This window comes from Peromyscus leucopus, chromosome 2 (genome assembly GCF_004664715.2).
Source record: "Peromyscus leucopus breed LL Stock chromosome 2, UCI_PerLeu_2.1, whole genome shotgun sequence".
Taxonomy (NCBI): Eukaryota; Metazoa; Chordata; class Mammalia; order Rodentia; family Cricetidae; genus Peromyscus; species Peromyscus leucopus.
Genome location: NC_051064.1, coordinates 82,578,246 through 82,603,259, shown reverse-complemented (window position 1 = coordinate 82,603,259; position 25,014 = coordinate 82,578,246).

Below are 25,014 nucleotides of genomic sequence, written 5' to 3'. Positions count from 1 at the left end.
ATTTGTCTGCCTTCAGGGACCAGAATTTGTGTCTTCTTACCATTGTTGTTAAGAATTTCATTTTAATATTTAAATGTGTTAAATAGATGACTAGAATAAGGTACATGGGACCATGAAAGAAGAACTAACCTTAAGTGATGGGAGTATTTATATTATGGAGGCAATTATTTGCTTCAAATTTATTTATTCTATATATAAAGATGTTTACAACAAATGCATTATTACTACATGCCATATCATTACTGTGGGATGTCTTTCTGTACACTGTGAATATGTGTTGCTTTGATTGGTTGATATATAAAGCCATTTAACCTATGGCAGGGCAGGATGAGCCAGGTGGGAAAATCCAAGGGAGATAGTGAAAGGACAAAGGAGAGGCAGGGGAGACTCCATCCCGCCATCCAGGCAGCACCATGTAATGGCACACAGGTAAAGCCACAGAACACAGGGTGACATATAGATTAATAGAAACAGGCTGAGTTTAGTTATAAGAGCTAGCTAGCAAGAAGCTTGAGCCATAGGCCATGGCCATACAGTCTGTAGTTATATAACCTCTGTATGTTTATTTGGGTCTGAGTGACTGTGGGACTGGGCAAGACACAGGAATACTTAAAACTATATTTTACACTCACCATTGAGATGGAACTGGCCCTCAGCTGCCATAAGCTAAGCAGCATGGCAGATTCCTGCTGCAGTACATAGTTGTGTCTCCAAGACACACAGCACACTGCATGTTGGATTTAGCTATTGCTAGTACAAAAAAAAGGTTCTGGGCTACACACTGCTTTGATGAAAGCATAGACCCATAAACCCACTGCTTCTGAGAATTGGTGATACTCATGGCTCCAGAGCTGGTGGTAAACCTACCACTGCTATGTTAGGAAGCTGAGGTGGGCAGAGTCAGCAGGTAGGGCTGGTGCTTCAATGCAGGCCACTGCAATTTAAAGCAATAGATTCACAATAAGACAGATTCAGATGGAATAAACCTCTAAACAGTTTATAATATGTGTAAAAATATACATAGGCTTGGAAGAGAGAGAAAATGGAATATATGCAGTTATATAAAGAAATAGGTAGTTTTAATAAATAAACTTTTTAAAGAGACAGTAAAAGTAATATAAAAAATAAGTCGTGTAAAAATGGATATTACACAGAGGATCTGGATTGTGTTGCCTTTGGGATTTTTAACTGCAGAAAGACATTTGATTGTAAAGGCTGCTGAGTTAAACATATACATATATATATATAGACATATATACATACATATATACATATACACATACACATATACATACACATACATATATACATATACATATATATATATATATATATATATATATACATATATATTTATTAAAGGTACCTTGACTTCAAAATTTGTCTTTGGAAAAGAGGTTCTGCTTCTGTTTCCACAGAAGATGAGAAGCTCTAGATTGCTTCCAGGCTGAAATGGTTTGATCATCCAAGATCCCCTAAAAGGTCTCCAATGACACCACCAACCAGATGATCCAACATCCAGAATGGCTTCAAGGCAACTGGCTTAGCAGCCTCACAGACTATTCCAGTCAAGAATTGTCTAGAATTCTTAATTTTCTCAGGATCCCCATAAGATTGCCAGTGCCCCCATCCAGCAGGAAATAGTATGAGAAGCTATGCCCAAATTCTCAAAATATTGTTTATAAATGTTTATTTTTTATTTAAATTGGATTGATTATAAATATAATCTCTTTGTTTCTTCCTTTTCTCATGTGGTCTTCATTTACCATGGTCTCCTATTCCTTGTTCTCCCTCTCTTTTCTTGATCCAGCTAGGATCTCCCGCTCTCTTTCCCTCGACCCTCGCCCTTCATTGCTTCCACTCATGTCCAGGCTGTTCATGTAGATCTCATCCATTTCTCTGTGTCTTTCTTGGGGTCCCATTTTCTAGGTAGCCTCACTGATGATGTGAGTAACAGTCCAGTCATCCTTGTTCCACATCTAGCATCCTCCTATGAGTGAGTACATACCATATTTGTCTTTCTGAGTCTGGGTTACCTCACTCAGGATGATTTTTTCTAGATCCATCCATTTGCTAAAGAGGCCCACAGAAATCCACAAAGATACACCCACAAAAGACTGCTGGCAATGGTCGAGAGACAGCCGGGACTGACCTACTCTGGTGATAGGATGGCCAAACACCCTAATAGTTGTGCCATAAACCCCATCCAAGGACTGAGGAATCTGGATGCAGACATCCACGGCTAGGCCCCGGGTGGAGCGCTGGGAGTCTAATTAGTGAGAAAGAGGAGGGTCTATATGATTGAGAATTGTTGAAACCAAGGTTGGATAAAGCACAGGGACAAATAACCAAATGAATGGAAACACATGAACTATGAACCAAAGGCTGAGGGGCCCCCAACTGGATCAGGCCCTCTGAATAGGTGAGACAGTCGATTGGCTTGATCTGTTTGGGAGGCATCTAGGCAGTGGTACCAGGTCCTGGGCTCATTGCATGAGTTAGCTGTTTGAAACCTGGGACTTATGCAGGGACGCTTGGCTCAATCTGGGAGGAGGGGACTGGACTTGCCTGGACTGAGTCTATCAGGTCAATCCCAGTCCTCGGGGGAGACCTTGATCTGTAGGAGGTGGGAATGGGGAGTGGGCTGGGGGGAAGGAGAGGGGAGCAGGAAGGGAGAGAACAAGGGAATCTATGGCTATTATGTAGAACTGAGTAGTATTAAAAAAAAAAAAATAAAATATAAAAAAATAAATACAAGCCGGGCGGTGGTGGCGCACGCTAATCCAGCATCGGGAGCAGAGCAGGCGGATCTTGTGAGTTGAGGCCAGCTGGGCTACAAGTGAGTTCAGGAAAGCGCAAAGCTACACAGAGAAACCCTGTCTCGAAAAACCAAAAAAAAAAAAATAAATAAATAAATACAATCTCTAAAGAAAAAAATGGGTATTACAAATAATGGTAGGAAAAAGAGTAACAACTTGTTTAAAATGTTTTACATTGCTATGGATTTTAGTTTATTGATACAAACTTAAAATTAATTTTGTTATACTATATGTATATTTCTACTCTTGTTAAAGGTATTATGTTTATGTAGCTCATTTGAAATTGTAATGTATAATTAAGAAATATAGATGAATCATTCCTTAGGTTCCTGCTTTGCAGAAGAGACTGCTAAATATTCTACAGGACACAGGGAGAAGTAACTAAAAAATTGTAGGCCTATTGGCTGAAGAGGGATACCCCAGTGTTACAAAGGAACTTTAGATGACTGTTCAGGCAGGCAGCTATCTCTGTCATTTCCAGAAATTTAGAAGTTGCTTACAGAGCATTTGCTGTTTAGTTAGGTGATATTATATCCTTTTGAGGTCTATGATGTACCTTAAGACTAGATAGTTACAATTATAGTTTTCCTTAGTCATGATAAAAGATAAATTAGATATGAAACTTTAGACTCACAGATATAAGATAAAAAAATAATTTCTTTGAATTTGCCAAATATAAATAGACCAGATATTGTAACTATAATTCTTGCTTGATAACTGTTTTCTTATGTGCAATTTTACTATGTTAAAGTTAAAACCTTCCTTTTTGATTAGACAGAAAAAGGGAAGTGCTGTGGGATGTTTTTCTATACAGTGTGAATATGTGTTGATCGGATTGGTTGATAAATAAAGCCATTTGGCCTATGCCAGGGCAGGTGAGAAAATCCAAGGGAGATAGTGAAAGGACAAAGGAGAGGCAGGGAAGACACCTCCCACCACCCAGACAGCAGCATGTAATGGCACACAGGTAAAGCCATGGATCACGTGGCAACATATAGATTAATAGAAATGGGCTGGGTTTAGTTATAAGAACTAGCTAGCAAGAAGCTTGAGCCATAGGCCATGGCCATAGAGTTTGTAATTAATATAAGCTTCTGTATATTTATTTGAGTCTGAGAGGATGCAGGACCAGGCAGGACACAGGAAAACTTCTGACTACATATCATTATTTTCCCATACTAAACTGCTACTTTTATTATATATTAAAAATCACACACATACACACATGGAGGGGGGAGAGAGAAGGGGGGGGCTTTCAAGACTATCTATAATCTGATCTGCCCTAAAATGTCTCAAACTCCCATCCCACTGTACCACATGCCTCAAGTACCTTATATTTTAAAACTAAACAAAACTGTTACTTTCTTTGACTGCCAAGGCTTTCAAACTTCCTTTTGCTAATCCCATTTTGTTCTTTTGATGCTGCTCCAGTCCTAAGAACCTAACTACTCATATTTTAAGTCTCAGTTTAAATACCACTTCTCTGTGACACTGCTCACCATCTCCACTACCTTCCCTTCACAAACACGTGTAGACAGCTTGAGTAGATTAACTGTGAATGGTTATAATTACCTGCTTTTCTATCCTATTCAAGTCCACCAATGTTGGAGGCCAGCCCCAACAGTGGCCATGTCCCAGAGATGAGGTAAGGATTTTGTGAGGGAAGGAGTGAGCAAGGCATGTTGGTCAGGAGAATCTTGCTGCCTGACTGACCTGCAGCCAGAATGTTTCCTTATTTATACAGAATTCAGTAAGCAGGGATAGATCCATGTTGTTCCAAAACATATATCATATCACTTTTGTTTTTGGACATGTGTTTCACTTCCTCTTGCATATTTTTTAGTCATCATCAATAAACTATGACAGACTAGAGTTATGTTTTATAATCATTTCCTTTTAAGTTTAACCATCATTGATAAATAGTTATCTTCTATAACCACTATTACTCATCAAAACCCAATTTTTTTAAGAATCTAGAGTCTTATGATAGTCTGCTTCCCAAGCTAGTAGCTTTTGTGGCTACAAGGACACTAGACAGACACAAAATCTCTAAGCAAGTCCAGGCAGACTACCATGTCCCAAGCAATGTATTATTAACCCTTAATGGTCAAAGTGTCCAAAAAATTCCTCAGGCCAAAGCTGATGACATTATTATTCAAGTTCTGGCATAATACAATGTTTAAATTTTATATCTTTATAGAATTTACCTGTCTAATCCTGTCATTCTCTTGTCTGTTGGTCATATGACATCACAGTGGCTCTGCATGTGCTAACTTTTCTAATAAAGGGAGGTCTTGAAATTTCACTCTTTTATCACTTTTTCATGTCATTCTTTGCCCATCAGTATAAGTCTCTGTGTAGGGCAGAGGTAATTTCAGTTAAACTAACTTTCTTGCTGTATATGCCACACAATTAATTGCCTTAGTATTTAGTGGGAAGAGGCTTGCAATCTGATCTGTGGCCAATTCGTCTAGCACACTGAATCTTGTTGAATTTTTTAAGTTTACTTTGTTTTTATCCTCTTAATCCTCAGTAAGTGCAGAGACAGATGTTTCAAGAGTGTCTCATAGCATCATAAAGAGACCTCTGGCTTCTTAATGTGTGTCAAAACCTCCAAGGCATAAGGATGACCTTGAAGCAGATCAGGATATCTCCCTAAAGGTGGGAGGGATAGTGTATTTCATAACTTTCCTGGGGGAAGATTAGAGGCAGGAGTCCTGGGAGAAGGTGTAAATCATTCATAAGAAATTTTCCATTAATCTAATATCCCCAAATTGTGCAAATATTAAAAGTCTCCCAAGTATGCAAGAGGTGGAGATTAAAACTATAGGTGGCATAGTGGCATCATGTGGATCAGCTTTGCTGGATCCTTGTCAAGCAGCTATGCTGGCTTCATGACTTTCATCATTAATGTCAGATATGGCTGTGCCACACCAATACTCTGCATAATTTAGGTTCCTTCAGAGTAAAAATTGCGTTTATATATCCTGGATCTTAATTCACTCTCACTTATCTCTTTGTACATAATGAATAGCAATCTTTCAAATAGATTTACTAAGTGATGATTAAATTGATTGATACAATCGAGTGAATACATTTACATATCTATCCCTAACTATTAAGATAAAGTATAATAAATGAATACAATATTCTGCCTGAAGCCAGGTACTTGGCAGCACTTCTTGGCAGATTCTCCACACTATGATAATGAATGAAATCAAATTAAATGCATACCCATCTGAAACTTCCCCCTTCAAATTTGACATCTATGTTGGATCATTTCTACTTACTTCCTTAGATCTATTCTCCATTCTTTTCTGCCAGACTCTAAACTTTTAACATTAATGGCTAGGAATTACTTTACTCAATCTAGTCTTCCCTTAAGCTCTCATATAATGAGTTTAGCTCATGGGACATGCTGGCAGAGCCTTAGAAAACAAGAGATGGGATTAACTGTAGTATTTACTTCCCTTCTTAATTTTTATGGAATACTGTTGGACAGTGGATTTCAACTTTTATCTAGGACCACAGCTCTAATTAGGCTGACCATTATGAGTTAGTTTTCTACAAATTACCATAAACATCAACAATTTAAACAATACATTATCAATGACCTCACAGTTTTATAGGTCACAATTATCACAGGTCTCAGTGGACTAAAACTGCAGTGTTGGCAAGCCTACATTCTACACTAGTGATGGCAGAACAGAATCTGTCCTTGTCATTTCTAGATTCTAAAGTTTCCCCACATTCTTTTGTTAATGAACCTCTCATCCATCTATCTTCAAAGCAAGCAATATTATATTACATCTCTTTGATCTATCCTCCTTCATCACATTTCTTTATGACAATAGCAGGGAAACATATTCCTCTTTAAGAAGATTGATAGAGCTATCTAGATAATTCCATATAATGACCTTACTTCAATTCAAGGTATTGAACCTTAATGGCATATACAGAATTTCTTTCCTTTCCTTTTTTTGCCATTTAACTTAACAGATCAATACATTTTGGTTATCAGGGCATCAGCATCTTTGAGGAGCTATGATTTCCCCCCTGCGCGTAGCTTTAGCTCTTATCATTTCTGATACCACTATTCTTTTTAATCATTACCTAATGTTTCAAAGTGATAACAGCTTCATGATGTTACTAAATTCTTCTGCCTTTGAGAAGTCATCTTATACCCTTGTGCCTGCATAAGTTTTTCCATTAAATTATCTTCACTTAATAATTTGAGTATGCCATATGATTTCTTCTAAATCCATGATTAATAGTTAAATGCTCAACCCATATTACATATAAAAATGTATGACTGGAAATTTGATTTAATTCTAGAATTCACTATTTGGACTTTTGTTAAAGATCTCTCATGATCTTATTACCTTAGGATAATCTTCAGTCCAGTAAGAATGAAAGACTATGAGGATGAATCAGGAACACTTCTGCTATCATCATTTTCATATATATTTATGTAGATAGAAACTTGAAATGTGTATTCATATTTTAGAAATATAAAGAGTTGTTTCACTCAGAAAAATGAACATGTGAAAAGCTCCATTACTTAAAAGTATTTATGGACTATTCTTTATCTACAACTAGAAAAATGAAAATAATTAATATCTGCTAAAAGTAAGTCACTCTAAAACAGCATTAGAATTCAAAAATTCACCCCATGTCTCTCTACATCAAAACCATTGCTTCATGCCTAAGATTTAAGAGGAAATAAATCTGTGTTATATCTTTATCTGCTTTGTGGTTTGTATACATTATTTAACAACGCTGAGCCTGTTCCCTGTAATTTGGATTATAGTATGTAGAACGGTGTTGACAAATTGAATAGGCTTTTACAGTGTTTCTAGTGCTTACTATGCCCAATGCATTATTGAGCAGCATTAAGTCCTTCACATTATTCTAGGTTAAGATAGCACCCTCATCTCCAAAAATCATTCCTAGTTTTCTCCAGATTTATAAGATTCCCATTACCTTTAAATTCTTAAAATTCTTATAAACAACACGTAATATTTAAGTTTTATTTACAGTGGTGATTATAATATTTTTCAGAGGGAAAATCATGATCTTTGCTGCTTTAGCATTTCTTTCCATACCTAATATAGTAGAGAATAGATAAGGACCACTTGAGGTAGATGAATTTCTAAACAGTCTTATTAAATAAGAAACACAGAGGCAAATACAGAGGTAATAGCTGAAAATATCAGAGCAAAAAGCCATGACTAGCCCTAGTAGCCACCATACAGTAGCTTCCACAGAGAGCTTCTTCCTGTCTTACCTGTGCTTTTATTGCCTTCCTGTTCTGCCTTCTCATTGGTTCTAAGCCTAGCCACATCACTTCCTTGTCACTGCCTCTCTATATAGATCTCCAGGTCTCTATGGTTGATACCGTGATTAAAGGCTCATGTCACCATTCTTGGTTGTGTTCTTGACCACACAGAGACTCTGCTTACCAGATCAGATTAAGGGCATGGGCTACCACTGCCTGACTCCTATTTATGGCTACCTGACCTTTGATCTCCAGGCAAACTTTATTTATTAACATACAAATAAAATATGATATTTCAGCACAAATAAAATATCACCACATTTCCTCTTTTGTTCTAATAAAAAGAAAAAATTATAACTAATATGAGAAAAACTATATACAATATGTACAGCTATATACAAATATACAAGCAATAAATACCTCTACAAAGTCTAGTCCATTTGCATTTGACAAGCTCGGAGAAAATATTCCATTATCTATCCTATTTTGGTAAGTAATGTACCTGAATCACTTTCTATCCTAACTTATATTGCTAACAGAGAACTCTCTTATAATGCCTTTCAAATTTATACACTTTACACCTCTTTAGTGAATTTCATTTATGAAATTCTTAACAAGGAAAACTATAACTATCTAATCATCAACTCCCTCAGAGACCTAAGAAGGAAATAATATTACCTAGTAAAACAGGAAGTACAAGCAAGCAGCTTCCAAAAAAAAAATGTGAGTTGACAGAAACAGCCAGCTGCCTGGACAGTCACCCGAGGTTTCTCAGCAACATTAGGGCATCATCTTCAGCCTATAGGCTTAGCATATCTGACAGATTCATTTGTGAAGTAAGATGCACACAAGGCCTACAGTTTGACCTCACATTCAGTGAGAGTAGTCCATGTACCAGATAAACCTGAATTCCACCAGTGTCTTGTCATGATTCAGGATTTTAAATTCTGGAAATTGCTGATGTTTTTGGAATTTGGCTGTACATTCTTCTCGGCTTGTAGGTGGCTTCATTTCTTTTATTAAATGCCAATTTACTATTGAGAGGTTAGACTTCATCAGCCTAGTTACTCTTCAAGAATAACTGTTTCAGCTATTGTTCCACTGCACACCAGAGGCCATCGGTCCATTGCCTGTTCAGCTGCCTTCAAAGAAAGGGGCACTGTACCTTTTTCTGGATTGCAAAGGCCACGTCAGCAAATGGTGTCATATTGTACTGGCCTCAGAGGATGCCTGTTGCTAAAGCCGCAACTACACTTGTCTTGGCAGGAATTGGTAATTTTTTGTTTTGTGTCCTGTCTGTCCATTTTGTCCAATTTGTCAGCAGTCAATTTGAGGACACTTTGTTGTCCAGTGGCTAACTTTGGCCACAGTTAAAGTTAACTCCATATGCAGTTTCTTCAATGCCCATATCTTCTCTGAAGTAGATTGGTGCTGCCAAGAGCCGACATGTCTCATAGTTATAAAAAAAAAAATCTAAGTTATTAAAACATTTTAAATGACATATTCTGTAGATCTCTGAAGGGTTTGAAGATGACCTATCTAATTTATATCTCTGCTCGATCTTGAAAACATACCTAATATGACTACCAGTTCAATTGTAATGTCTAACTACTAGCTTTCATTTCTTTATATCCTAATAGTTGGTAATAATAATATTCAAGGATTAGCAAATTGTATTACATTGTTAAATAAACTGTGTAAGTACAATATCCTGAACAAGATTAAAAATATATGTACAGCATTTTCTAACAATATCAATCTCAATATATATAATTTGTATATAATATATAAAAATCCAATCCAATGTAAAGTATTTAAAACTAGTAATTGTTTTTTAAAAGTAGATTCAATAATCTATCTTTTATTTATTTACTTATTTATTTATTTATTTATTTATTTATTTATTTATTTATTTGGTTTTTCGAGACAGGGTTTCTCTGTGTAACTTTGCGCCTTCCCTGGAACTCGCTTTGGAGACCAGGCTGGCCTTCAACTCACAGAGATCTGCCTGCCTCTGCCTCCCGAGTGCTGGGATTAAAGATGTGCGCCACCACCGCCTGGCTCAATAATCTATTTTTTTATCTGTATCATATCTATAGCCTCACTTTACTTTTCAGAGTAGATTCAGCAATCTACCCTCAATTCTATCGTTTCTCTAATCAAACAAAAAACTTAATCTAATCTCCTTTGCTTAGCCCTTTTCCTAACCATTAACAACAACAACTTGTTTTTTTTTAATTTCCTAATAAGATTAAATTTGTTCAAAACCCTGGAGTAAGAGTTTTGATTATAAGTATCCAACAGTATAAAAAGTACAAAACAGATCTGTAGATTTCTCACATATTAATACAAAGTGCATGACTACATACAGTACATCATACAAGCAGGTAGTGGAGGGGGAGAAGACTGTGGTTGAGGTCTAGTAATATATATATATATATATATATATATATATATATATATACATACATATATGTATATATATACACATACATATATATACATATATATATATATGTAGAGATGATCCATTGAAGTATATTCTATCACCAATACTGCAGCCAAATGTACAAAATAACAAAATTCCATGTCAAGTAATGCAGGAGAATGGTAATGGCTGGACTCTGTACTACACCAAGGGCCATGGAGACCCAACCCACTCATTGAGCAGTCTCTGCATGTGGTGGCTTGTACTAGGTAGGTTTTTCCAAAAAGGAAAGAGGCTCACAATGTAAAACTATAAGATACCACAAACTGTGGCCCTCCTTGTTATGAAACACTAACAGACTTTAATAAAAATCCAGTTTTTAAAATAACTATGAGTGACAGAATGCTAAGGCAGCCATATACCCCTCCCTCTATGAGAGGTCTGAAATGGCACTATTGTTTTTCCTGAATTTTGAGAAGAGGCAATCAGACAACTTCAGTAGGGCTCAACTGAGAAGCCCTTGCTGAAATCTCCATGTGAGGAGCTCCATTCGTCTATCTTGTCCTGGGGATGCATGGTGCACAGTTGATGGTGCTTGGGGTACATTTCTTAGAGGGCTTGCAGTGTGTAAATAATTGACATTGGTGTTATACAACTGTCTGGGATTCAATGAAATCCACACAATTCAGTTCTAGCTCTGAGTTATCTCCACTGACCTTTGTGGAGATTTTATCTATTAGGGTTTCAGTTTTGTTGTTTTATTTTTCTCCCACTATTTAAAGTTGATTAGAAGAAAAGAGTTGTGTGTTGAGGTTGGCTTCTTGGCGTTGAACAAGAACAACTTGTAACCAACCCTTCTAAACAATGAAAATTATCCCAGACCCCAAACACATTGAAAGACCAAAAAACCACCCACCCCACACCACCTCTTTGGGAATGTGGGTGTCATGTTCTTAAAATTGCTTTGTGCTGGTTGTGGGCAAAGGCCTCTTTATTCTGAAAAGAAAATTTGGGGGTTAATTGACAAGTTAAAGGAAAGGTAGCTATATCATTTGTTGTCCCGTCTCTGCATAATGCCAAAGTTCAGGGCTTATCTCAAGTCCTTGTTCAAGTAGTCTGTGAAACTGGATCATCTCAGCTAGCCACCTCAAAATTATTCTGAGAAGTTTGTAGTCCAAAGATGATCTGTGGTTGATGTTTGCCAACTTAGTGTTATTCTTATTGTCCATGTGAAATTGTCGTTGTGTGGCCCCATCATCTTCCTGGAGACTTCAAATTCAATGTTAGTCCTGGTCGTGATTCCCTGCAGAAAACTGATAGAGACTCGAACACAAAAACATGTATAGACAGCTAATTGAAGCCTCTTTTTCTAGAATTAGTTAGTACTCTATATGACCATTAATGTATGAAAAGTTTAAAATATATACATTAATCTTATAAATTTTGATCATACCTTAGGAAAAGTTTAAAGAATCAAAATAGAATAAAAAAAGATTAATTTTTTTGTTTTGTTCTGTCCCATATCAGAAAATTGCTCTCTTTTCTGGCATAATACAGAGATTTCACATTTTTCTTTTAACAATGTGCTTGGTTTTGAAGAAGGAGAGAGCCATTCTCCAACTCCAAAGCCAGCTTTAAATTTTAATTGAACTGGGATTATAAGAAGACCATTTGTGTTAAATGTCTTTAGAGAAGAGCAGAAACAAAACATTTAGGAAGACTTAAGAAATTTTATATATGATATTCCAATAGGCCAACTTACTCCTTTTCTTGGGACACTTTTTATAGATGATTTGCCCTTTTTCTTCAGATGTCTCATTTGACCAGTGTTCTTCAGATTCCTTAGCCTTCATTCTCCTAAAAGACAAAAAACAAAACACTTTCCCCAAGACTAAATTTGGGGAGGTTCCCTTTTGGCAAGTTATATTTGATTACAGAATATAACAAAAAGTTTTTTTCCCTTAGTGAAAAGCCTGATGCAAATTCAGGTGCCTCCCTACTGCAATCATTCCTTATCCATTTTCTCCTCGGTCTGAACTGATACAGGATCTTTTAACCTTCACCTGCATTGTCTGAAACATGTTGCATTTTAAGGTGTGACATGGAAAGACAATATCCAAGTCCTCTTTTGATTGTTACATCTAAGTTCTTAAGTCTAAAGTTGAAACACAACACTTTGGTTTATATCCCATTGGTCACAAGGGATCACACATACCTACCAAAGAGCAGAAGACTTGGAAATTTCAATCCATCCATTGGCTTATGGAGAAAGAAAACTAAGATACATATAAGGCCTTCACTCTCTACTTCACTTTCTAAGACACTGGCCTGACTCAATCTGATATTATATTAATTATATTATATCTGATATTATATTCTAACATGCTTTCCACTAGACCAAAAACTCATTAAAGAAGATTTAAAAAAGTTGATTCCTAATATCATCCCCTAATGTTTCTCTAGCATAATCTCTGCTACATTATACAATAATATTAGCTTTACCATTTTTATTTCTCAAATAGTTATTGAGCATTGATGATGTGATGGATTGTTTTAGGTGATAGAAACAAGACCATAAACAATTCTGCACAAACCTCTAACCTCATGAAACCTAAATTTTACTGTGAAAGGAAAACATATCAGAGATAGACAGAATTTATGGTAAAGTATGTATGAATATGTACTACAGACAAATTACAGCAAGGAAGGTGCATTTATGATATGAGTGTGTACAGGTAATGGTTTTGTGGATCAGAGTAGGCATTGCAGCTGAGCAGGGAATTCTTGGCTTCTGTTGCAAACATATATAAACAAGAAAATGAGATACAAGATGAATCTTGGTGGCCTCCAGGAAGATAGCAATGATGAGACTGGGTGTATTGGGAGGTGATAGAAGCTGTTCAGAGACTTTCCAGAATTATAGAATTCCCCGTAATTCCTGAAACTACTGAAATGAAAGCCTCTAAATAATCACAATTTCTGATTTTCCTCTCAACTTGCTGTCAGAAGCAAGATGGCATTTTAACCAGAGTCCACAGACAGATTAACTGGTTGCTTCTGTCATACATTTTCAAGCATGTTTTTATATTTAATTTTCCTTATTCACTCAAGTGAGAAAGTCCAGTAGCATGTGGACAGCCTAATAAAATGTTCTTTCTTAAGGCCCTTAGCTGCTTCTTCATTTTCTCTCTTCATACAGTGTGAAATTTCTGTCTTATGAAATGCTGAAGAAAAGACTATTAAAAGTCCATTTCAAAAGCTCCTTTTAAGTATGTTCCTGCTGTGTTGATTTATCTTTGATTTCTCTTTTACATCCCACCCAGATAATCTTCATGACTATATTGTTCATCAAATCTATATTGATATTTATTTAAGGTTTGTAGATGATCTTTTCTCAGCTCTAATAGCTATAAAATTTTCATTAAAGAACAGATATTCAGAACTTCCAGTCCCTTTTATTAATAGCTGTACTACTTGAATATTCCTTAAAATGAGTGGGATAAATCAGGGCAGCAGTTGATTCAAGTCCTGTCTTGGAGCTCTAGTTACTGAATGAAACTGTGTGCATCCTCTCAAACTTGCTTGCTTCTTCTGAAAGTTATGCTATTAATTTTATTGGCAAGTAATTTTATTGGAAATAGATTTTATACAATATATTTTATTTAAAGTTCCCACTCTCCCAACTACTCTCAGATTCTCCACACCTCCTATCCAAATCCACATTCTTTCTTGATTTCTCTCATTAGAAAACAAACAGGAATCTTTTTAAAAGAAAAGAAAAGAAAGGAAGATGAAAAACAAACAAATCTTAATAGTATAAAACAAACAAATGAAGAGAATAACAAAGTTCAAAGTAAAAAGGAGAAGAAAAACGTATAGATGAAGACAAACACACATTGACAAACACATAAAACACAATCTCAAAAACCATAATACATACATGTATATATGCAAAATCCTATAAGATGGGGAAAAAGGAAAAATATACAAATCTCAAGACAAAGCATTTTGAGATCAAATCCCTCCAAAATCACCATTGAATTAATTTTGTGTTGGCCATCTACTGCTGGGCACAGGGCCTGACTTTAAGAATGGTTTGTACAATGGTTTGGTAGGTGCATTTTATAATTTTATTCAGGAACTATATTAGGCATTGTATATATCATTTAAATTGCTAAGGACATACAATATAACATTTACCACCTCAGTTATTTTAGGTGTAAAATAAACTGACATTAATTATAGTGCAGTTATCTAGTTTGTCCTTCAACTCTCTATTTTTTGAGCAAGAACTTCAAATTTCTTCTGTCTCAAGTCCCTGTAAACAAACATTCTACTTCATGCTTCTGAGACTGCCACTATTTAAAGTATCTCATACTTTTAGACTAGGGATGTTCACTGTGTATACCCAGTAGAGATATTTTTGGATCATTTGACAATTTTATTTTTAATCTATAAACCTTATTACCTTTCTAGTTGATATACTATTTTGTGTACCTGTATTACCTATATTGCCAAAGGGTGCTAAATTTCTTACATTCTTAACCAAAACTTGGCATCTTCTGTTACATTGATAGTATTCTAAAATATATGCACCAAACTCTGGTACACCTAACTTCATAAACATGTACTTCTCAATTTACAGGCACAGATTAATATACATTGACTACTAGTAAGTTGTTTCAACTGTAGAAACCAGGAAAGTTAATAAGGACCTTTGTTGTGGTTGCTGTGTGAGGAGAAATAGAGAGACTGATGAGAAAGTACAGGTGATCTGGTGGGTGAAATGGAAAAAAATAAGGGAGGAGGGTTCTTGTTAGGAAAGGGGAAGAGTGATAAATAAGGACAGAGGATAGAAATAACAATATGAGTGTCTGAAAAAGCAAACAAGGAACCATATTATCACCTATCTACCTATAAAGTACCTGCAATACACATAAGTCCACATATACATTACTATATATAGCTTAAATGGGATTTTGTTATCTGGGTTATTAGCTGTCTCCAAGAGCCAAAGAGCTTCTAACAAATAAAACAAACAAAGAAAAAATCTAACACCAGGCATGAGAAGGTGTCTTTTGAGTTTTTGGTCCAAGAGACTTTCAGACAATCATAGGTTATTACTATTGCCCTAGGGTGCCCCAAGGAGACAGTAGCTAAGTCCCTTTTGCTGAAGGGGCCATGTATTTCATACCTAGTGCTCAGAGGACCTTGAGCTAAGTCTGACCCAAAAGCCTCCTTCCTGAAATTCAGCCTTCATGGTATCAGAAGGCAACATGTAAGCTTCTAAATCAGGGAAGCAAACAGCAGCCCTATCCAATGGTGATTCCTGCAAACCATAACAATGACTAGCATGATAAGATATTCCTAAGAGTACAGTAGTAGCAGCCATACCTTGGCAGTAACCAACAACTCTCTAATTAAACTTAAGGCTTGCTTAGAAAGGGGAAGACTATGCCTCATACTGGAAATGTAGCCAACTTCTCAGGGCTGGTGAACTCATAAATCTTGGAGGAGAACTTTCAACCAACAAACTACTAAATCAGTATAATCACAACTGCATTCTATATATTTTTCCTCAACAACTCCTCAACAGAGAACCACAACCAATCAAACTTCAGTGCTCTGGAGTCAAGTTCCAACTGATAAATTTTCAGGTATCATTGTGGGAGAGGAGATGGAAAGATTGTAAGAGTTAGTAGAACATGAAGTTTATTGTGAGAATGTGTCTCCAAAAATTTCAGAATCTACACCCACAAGTTCTCAACAACATGAGAAAACATAAACATAAATCAAACAAGGACAACACCAATGGGCATGCTTACTTGAATAGAGGAAAGCCAAGAAATCATCTACACTAAATAAAGTACTACAGGCACCTACAGAATGCTGACAGTGTGAGAAATAGTCCCCCTGAGAGAAAAATACACCAATTGGTTATCTTAGACCAAAGGGCCAGTCCTGGATAGATACATACAATTGACATTGTATAAACTGAGCAGGTTATATTTATATATTTAGGAATACACATACACAGAGACACACACACAACAATAATTAATGAAAACATACCTATGAATTTGAAAGAGACCAAGGAGGGTTATATGAGAGTTTTTGGGAGAAAGGAAAGTAAAGGTAAATATAATGTGATTTTATTATATTCCAAAAAGTAAAAGAAATATTAAAAGAATTTTCATAGTTATTTTGAAAGTCTATATAATTACACATGTATGTCACATCTTAGTAAAAATGATAATATATATTTTTCTGTAAATGATAGACACTATCAAAATGTCATTGCAAAATCCTGTTATAGGAGCAAACAGTTTTCTAGAGTGTTATCTGGAGAGTATCAAGCTATGCCCAGAATCCTTTCTTTTCATTTTACTCATTTATTTCTATACGTCTTTACAGTTACTTCTACAAGAACCCTCTCAGACTCTAAGAAAACTTGGATTTCTGTACTGTGCAAAACACAGAATAAGGCTATATTCAAGATATATAGAAAAATCATTGTGGAAAATAAAATGACCATTTTTCTTCCAAAGTTCCAATGAAGTGATTACTTTTTATGTGACTACTCAAGTGAACTTAGTACTCCTAGAATATGCCTTTTTTTTAAATCATATTTGACTTTGTATGTTGCCCTGAACAATGTCAAACAGACTGTATAGGTGCAATAAATATGTTCTGACTTCATGAATGAATTCATGAGTACATTAATTTCAACTGTCATCCAATATCCAAATATTATAGAAGCTTGACATAGAATGGCAGGGAGTAAAATGGGAGAAAGTGTATGATGTGTTTTTATGAAAGAAACTTGGTAAATGTATGATACAATCTAAATTCTATTGAAGAACTAGTCAGTACAGGGCAGAATTGTATGACTTTAGTTAATGAATGCATTAACAAATATAGTAACAAGAGACAGACTGTGGTTATGTAAATTTTTCCATGTTAACCTTTAGTCCTGTGATAAAAGGATAAATAAAAAACAAAAATCCATAGCCCTTACAATACTTTAGGTATTTGTTCTCAACCTTTACATATTTAAAAGAACTAAAAAAAATATGTTTCTCTATTTGGCTATGTCCACCCTAGCTATAGGATTTTTATCAGGTTATAGTATTATGTATATATTGCACCATGTACAGACGGCTTCAAATCGAACAGCAAAGTGATCCAAAATACCTGTGCCATCATTGCACAGGTGGGCATAACCTGCCTGGAGGGTCAGTATAAGCCTGGACCACAGCTGAGACTATCAAAGAATTTTCTATTTCAGCAGTTGAAATTGCAGGATTCAGAAATAGGAATACTGGTCAGCAGATAGGTAGCTCAGTTCTGTCTTAATTTCTCTGAGGTCAGTAGTAAAAATATGTGCTGTTTTTAGCCACAGGGTCTTATCATATAATTTCAGTAAGCAACAAAGAGAAAATGCAATATTTATTCTCTTGAAGGACCTCTCTGGCCAACAATTGATATTGAGATATCCTGAACCTAGAACTTTGGTTCTTGTTTAAAAGTCCATGACTTCTGGAATAGCATTATCATTTCACAGTGTTTATTACTATTGCAAGCTCTTTACTATCTTTTAAAACCCTAAGATATTTTTAAAATTTTTGTGATTGTAATATAATTTCCAATCTCCCTTCCCTTTTCTCTCTCCAACCCTCCCATATACTCATTTCCAAATCTACCTTCAAATCCATGGCCTCTTCTTTAATTGTTATCATATGTGTATTTGTATGTGCATATACATATATATTCCCAAATATAACCAGCTTAGTCTATATAATGCTACTTGTATGTATATTTACATGGCAGACATCTGGCACTGGACAACCAGTTGGTGCTCTCTTCCCTTTCAAAGACCACTTTTTCTGCTCCCAACTTTTGTCAATTGCCTATAGTTCTTTTTATAGAATTGAGACCTTGTGGGCTTTGCCCATACACATTGACATGTCCATTGGTGTCTTCCTTGTTCAGTTCATGATTGGTAATTCTACGAAATATTTAAAGTGACCATAGAGTATAGGATAGAAAGTGAGAAAGCAAGAATGAAAATGAATCTAGAAAAAGGGTTGCTGATCTGCTATTCTTAGAATTGAATATAAGAGGTATAAAACCACAGGGATTTAGTCGGAGCTTCCTAACTACAGCGGTAACTATGTAAAAGATGAAAAGGCAAGCTTCTTATGTAGACACTCTTCTTTATGATACTAAATCTAGAAGTTTTGTAGGTGGAAAGGATAGATACATAGACAACTAAAGAGCCATAGCATGTCCCTTTTATGGAAACATCATCACCTTGAAGTAAAAATAAAAAGTAGAAGATGTTAAAAAGTATTTATATCATAATATTATTTATAAAACTCAAATTATTTTCACAGTGCAAACTAAAATACATTTGGATATTCATGAGCCAAAAGGTTTCCTAAAATTTGGGGTTAGATTCATGGCAATATTTTACATTCATAAGGTAAATATTGACAAGCAATACTTTAAAATTATGATCATATCACAAACTGTGGCACATCTTATATCACAGCAGTAAGGAGGTAGATACAAGAGGATAAAGAGTTCCAATCTAAATCAGCCTTGGATACATTTTGCATTTATGATCAGTTCAGAATACATTAGTTCCTATCTGAAAAAAAAAGTTTAAAGATAACTTAAAAGGCATTAAACATAAAGTTAAGCACTCCTTTTTCTTCAGCTGCCCATGTATCCAAACAACTAACCAGCCATTTAAGCATTCAGCAGAAAAAAATCACTCACCTTTGTAGTGAAATGGAGTATGAAAATTAAAAGCAAAAATAATACATTTTCAGAAAGTTTTAAACAAGTGAAAAAAGTTAACCAAACAGTTACTATAATATCTCAGACATTGACTTCTGCCAGGAAAAGATCCTGAAAACCCAAGTCACATTATTGTGTTTACTTCCAGTATGTAATATTCATGTAGAAATATTGGCTACTATTTAATTGTTTCAGTTTTGATAAATAATCTAAGCAACAATAGCAGTTTGTAAACAGAAGTTTAGTTATGGCTTACATTTGATCTTGGAATTACAAATGAATCTTGGAATGTGTTGTAAAATTTATATGAAAAGAGTGACATATTCCTACCCAAACTTATGTAGACATAATTCTATGTTAATACACTATTGGCATTGTACTTGAATTGAAGAATGCTTGCTGTATTATGCATATGCTATTTACAAACCCAAAGGATGCTGAAATTACAAGCTATGTGCTGAAAAAGTTTGAGGATTTTGTGATGATTAATTTTTTGACATCTTGACTAGGCCATGGGCTAGTCAGATATTTAGTTAAAGGTGATTCAGTTTATGTAAGTATTTGGGATAAATTAACATTCTAATCGTCAAACAAAAGCAGATTGTTTTCAACAAAATGGATAACATGCATTCAATCCTTCAAAGGTCTCAGTAAAGACAAAATATTTAACAGACTGAATTCAGTTTCATTTTTGACATCAGCTCTGCCTCCCCAGTGAACTTGAAATAAATCATTGGCTCTCTTTAGCCTAGCAATCCCCTGAGAAAATGGACTTGACACCCTCCATAATCACAAAAATAAGTTCATGTATATAACGTTATTAATTTTATAGTAGAACAGTGTCCATTATAATATGCTGCAATATAATACTTTTTTAGAATAAAAATACAAATATTGTGATAAGGATAATAGTTTCCTTTTATATAATATAAAATATATTTCTATAAGTAATAAATAAAATAGTATAAACACATACTATAGTGACATACAAATTAATATAATTATGTATATTTTTTACATTTTGTCATTTATCATGAATATATACATAAATACACATATAAATACACACACACACACACACACATATATATATATATATATATATATATATAAACTTATATAATATTTACTGCTCTGATTCTCTGGAGAACTCCAGTACAGGTGTAAAAGAAATACCTGTAGGTTGAGGGTAATTGAAAATGTCAATGTGTTGCTACTCCTCCCGTGAACATCTTTAACAATTTATGGCTCATCTTTCTGTTCTATTACCATAATATACCCCCAGTTGGTCATTCATCCTTGGCAGATTTCAGGACTTGTCTAATACAGTATTAAGACTGTATAATACACATACAGAAAAGGAATTCAATGGCAGTTAAGAAAATGCAGTACCAATCACTGCCCTACTATCAAAACACTGAAAAATATAAACTACTTTGGATCTTTCTTTTGTTAGTGAAAGCAGGTTCTATGGATGAATGATATATACATTCTCTACAAATTTTTAATTTTAATGCCAGTGATTGCAGATATAAATATTTGACTATATGATGGATTGCTTCCCATTGATCTGTCTTCCATTTGCCTGACTAATTAATGTAACTTTAATACCATTTCCCTATCTTAGTGACAGCAAGGTTATCTACCCTGGTAAGGTAACTTTTAGATGACCATGTCTTCATTTGTGATTTATTTAATTCATATTCACTATAAGCTTCAAGCATTCTCTTCTCAGTTTTGAGCTACTGGTAAACAATGATTTACAAGTTTAATGTTTTCTAGCTTAAGTAGTTTACTTAGAGCGTCAGGAAAGCTTTGGCCATATCAACCAACAATGATTCTTCATATTTTTCTGCTCTGCATTTCATATTCTCTAGTGAAAAGGAAAAATATTTCTCCTTGATGATTAAGAAGACTTTGGAAGAATATGCTATATTGCCATTTAAAATTGTTATGATAAAGCTCTTCAGGACAAAAGAGATTTGAATAATCATTCAAATGGAAGTAATCTCATGACTTAGTAGTAAAAAAGTATTATGAATATTTGATTCAAATATGAGAAATGTTCATGGCAAGAGATTGACTCATGGTGAAAATGAGAGCAAACAAATAGTGTAAACAAAATGAAGATAGACAAATTAAATAGGAACCTTCACTCCCTTCATTCCTAAATATCCCTTCACTTCTACAGCTCCTCATACAAGGACAGATCTTGCTAACTGACTGGGGCAGATTTCTTTTGACTTTAAAAATTCTCTCTCATTTCATAACCCAGAGCACGTAGAGCCAACCAATTTGAGATAGCCCATTCAGAGAAACCTACTTCTTTCTATATATAAGCAGAAAATGTCACAAATATTAATTGGACATATGTACATCACCACCATTTTAGCAATAACATATGTGCTGTGGATAATTGAAAATAGAAGATAATCCTTTACACCATGTCTAAAAGTATGATGAATTAAAAAGCAAGAACCTAGGCAAAATTAATGCTCACAGAAGGAAAATATAAAATGTGTCATAAGAACTACAATGGAGTTGTGGAGTGTGTGTGTGTGTGTGTGTGTGTGTGTGTGTGTGTGTGTGTGTGTGTGTTTCTGGAATGAATAACATTTGTAATGGAATTTTAAAATTAGAGTAAACTTCAAAGATTGAGGAAGACCCAACAGCAAAAAGGATTAAATTGGAAAGGGAAGGTAATCATACTGTATTTTTCAAGTGACTGAAAGGGATCTGAGGAGAAATGATGGAGTTAAATTGCACAAAGTAGGATGTATATGTGAAGGGAACCATCAACTACAGTCTTACAACTGGCCACATTCAAGGCAATAGGATCAAAGTAATGGATCGTATGGATATGAAAACAGAAAAACCTATGTATTGTGAAGTATGTAGATAAGTAAGAAGGGTTGAAATTTCATATTTGACTTTGACTGGCTGGAAAGAACACTTAAAATGGAGAGAGATGAATGTTGTCTTTTATTTAAAATGGAAAATCTGAGTCAACTCTGTCTATAAAAGAAAACTCTTCCTGTTTTTACATTTGCAACACCAAATGTGAATGCTTTCCAGTTCTCTAGTTCTTTGCAGACTGCATCTGGGAGTCCTACTATTTAATTCAGAACTGACACTAACTGACAAAAGTTAGCACATATCTCATGTTTAAGGACTTAGTCCAGGAGACTGCTTTCCACTTCAGACATTGAAAGTGTTGGATCTGCAGGTTACCAAAAACTCTGTTTGAACTGACTACAAATTAACAGTTCCCTTGACTTTTCTTCAGTTTCAATAATTTTCTGTAATGTATTATAATGCTCAAGGAAACACAGCTTAGTATTGCCAGTGTTTTATGTAGCATATTTTCACTTACATATGAACAACCAGATGACAAATTTGATAAAATAAGGTCCAGAATGGCCCTGCGCACAGGAACTTATGTTTCTATGAAGTTGAAGAGCAGTATTATCCTAGCACCTCTATATCATCATCCTGAAAGCTCTTAGAACCATATAGTTTAGGGATTGTCATAGGATCTATCATATAGTGATATTGATTAAATAATTGGCCATTGTCCTTAAATTAATTTTCTGTCCTTCTTCCACTTCAGAGGTTACCAGTAAAGCTCACAGTGATGATATTCTAGCACATGGAGACTCCACTATCAACCAATCCCATCCTGAATCTACTGTAGAGCTACCATGTGTTGTCTTACTAATGTAAATTCAGGTATGTCTGAAAGCAATTTACTATGAGTAGCAAAAGATACTATTTATACCTCTATTACTCAGGAAATTCCAAGTTTTATTAGAAATGAGCAAAAAAAAGAGCAAAAACCATCTCTAGTATCTCTATCACAAGACTTTTAGGTGCTTTATGTCACTGACCAGGAGCATGGACAAATCCATATTTCTGACAATATTAATGATGCTATAACAGAACAGCACATAGACTGTGTGGTAGTCATGTATTTCTTATAGTTCTTAAGATTTAGAGTTCAAGATCAGAGTGTAGCCAGATGTTTCTCAGGTCCTGCCCAGCACCCCCACTGCGGTCCAGACAAATTTCTCTCACCTGTGGTCCCCTGCAGCGACTCAGACCCAAGTAAACACACAGAGCCTTATATTATTTACAAATTGTACGATCTTTGGCAGGCCCCTTGCTAGCTAGATCTTATATCCTAAATTAACCCATTTTTCTATTAATCTATGTTTTGCCACATGTTCTGTGGCTTACTGGTCTGCTGACATGTTGTTCCTTGGGCAGCAGGCTGGTGACTCTTCACCAACTCCAATTTTCTCTTTCCTGCCTGCCTCTAAGCTGCCTTGCCATAGGCCAAAGCAGCTTATTTATTAACCAATGGGAACAACATTTATTCACAGTGTACAGAAAGATATTCCTCAGTATTTCTCCTTTTTTATCTAATCAAAAAGGAAGGTTTTAGCTTTAATATAGTAAAATTATATATAACAAAAATTATCAAGCAAAATTATAGTTACAATATCTAGTCTAGTTGTATTTGGCAAAATTAAAGAAAATATTTTATCATCTATCCTATATTTGTGAGTCTAAAGTTTCATATTAAATTTTTTATCATAACCAAGGAAAATTATAACTATTTAGTCTTCAACTACATCAAAGACCCCAGAAGGATATAATATTATCTAAGTCAACAGGAAGTACATTGTAAGCAACTTCCAAAAATCTAGAATGACAGACACAGCTGGCTGCCTGGACAGTCACCCAAAGTTCTTCTGCAACATTGGGGCACCCATTTTTAGCCTATAGTTCTGGAGTTTTTGTTTAGTCACTTTTCCCTGTGTTCTGTAGAATATCTGGCAGTCTCCTCTGCAAAGCAGGAACCTGAAGGACCATCTCACCTTGTTTTGGCAAAATTCAGTGATCATTTTTCCATGGGTACTGCATGTCCAGTTGATACAACATTTTGTCAAGCAGTTCAGGTAAGAAAAATTTCTTGGCCAAATGGCTAACTTTTGTCATAAGGAAAGCAAACTCTGTATGGAATTTCTTTGATTCCCATTGTCTTCTTTGAAATAAATCAGTGCTGCCAGGAATAGATGTGTCATACCGTCCAGAAAGTCTCAGTTTTAAAACACTTTAAATGCCATATTCTGTAAGTCTTTGAAGTGTTTGAAGATTACCTACCTAATTGAAATATATCTTTATATGTCTAAAAACTTAACTAGCATGATTATAAATTTGATTATCCTAGATGAATATAGTCTTAATTTCTTAATTATACATTACAATTTCAAATGAGCTGCACAAACACAAACCTTAAACAAGAATAGAAATATACATACAACAAAATTAATTTAAATTTGTATAAATAAACTAAAATCTATAGCAATGTAAAACATTTTAAACAAGTTATTGCCCTTTAAAAGTAGAGAAACACTGTCTCAAAAAAGTAGATTCAATAATCTACCCTTTTATCCTATCCTATCTATAGTATCCCCTTTTCTTCTTTAGAAAGAGATTGCATTTATAATCAACCCCCTTTAAATAAAAATAGACATGTATAAACAACATTTTGGGAATTTAGGCATAGCTTCTCATACTACTCCCTCTTGGTTGGGGGCACTGACAATTTTATGGGGATTCTGAGAAAATTAAGATGTATAGTTAAATCTTGGCTGTAGTATTCTTTTAGGCTGTATTGA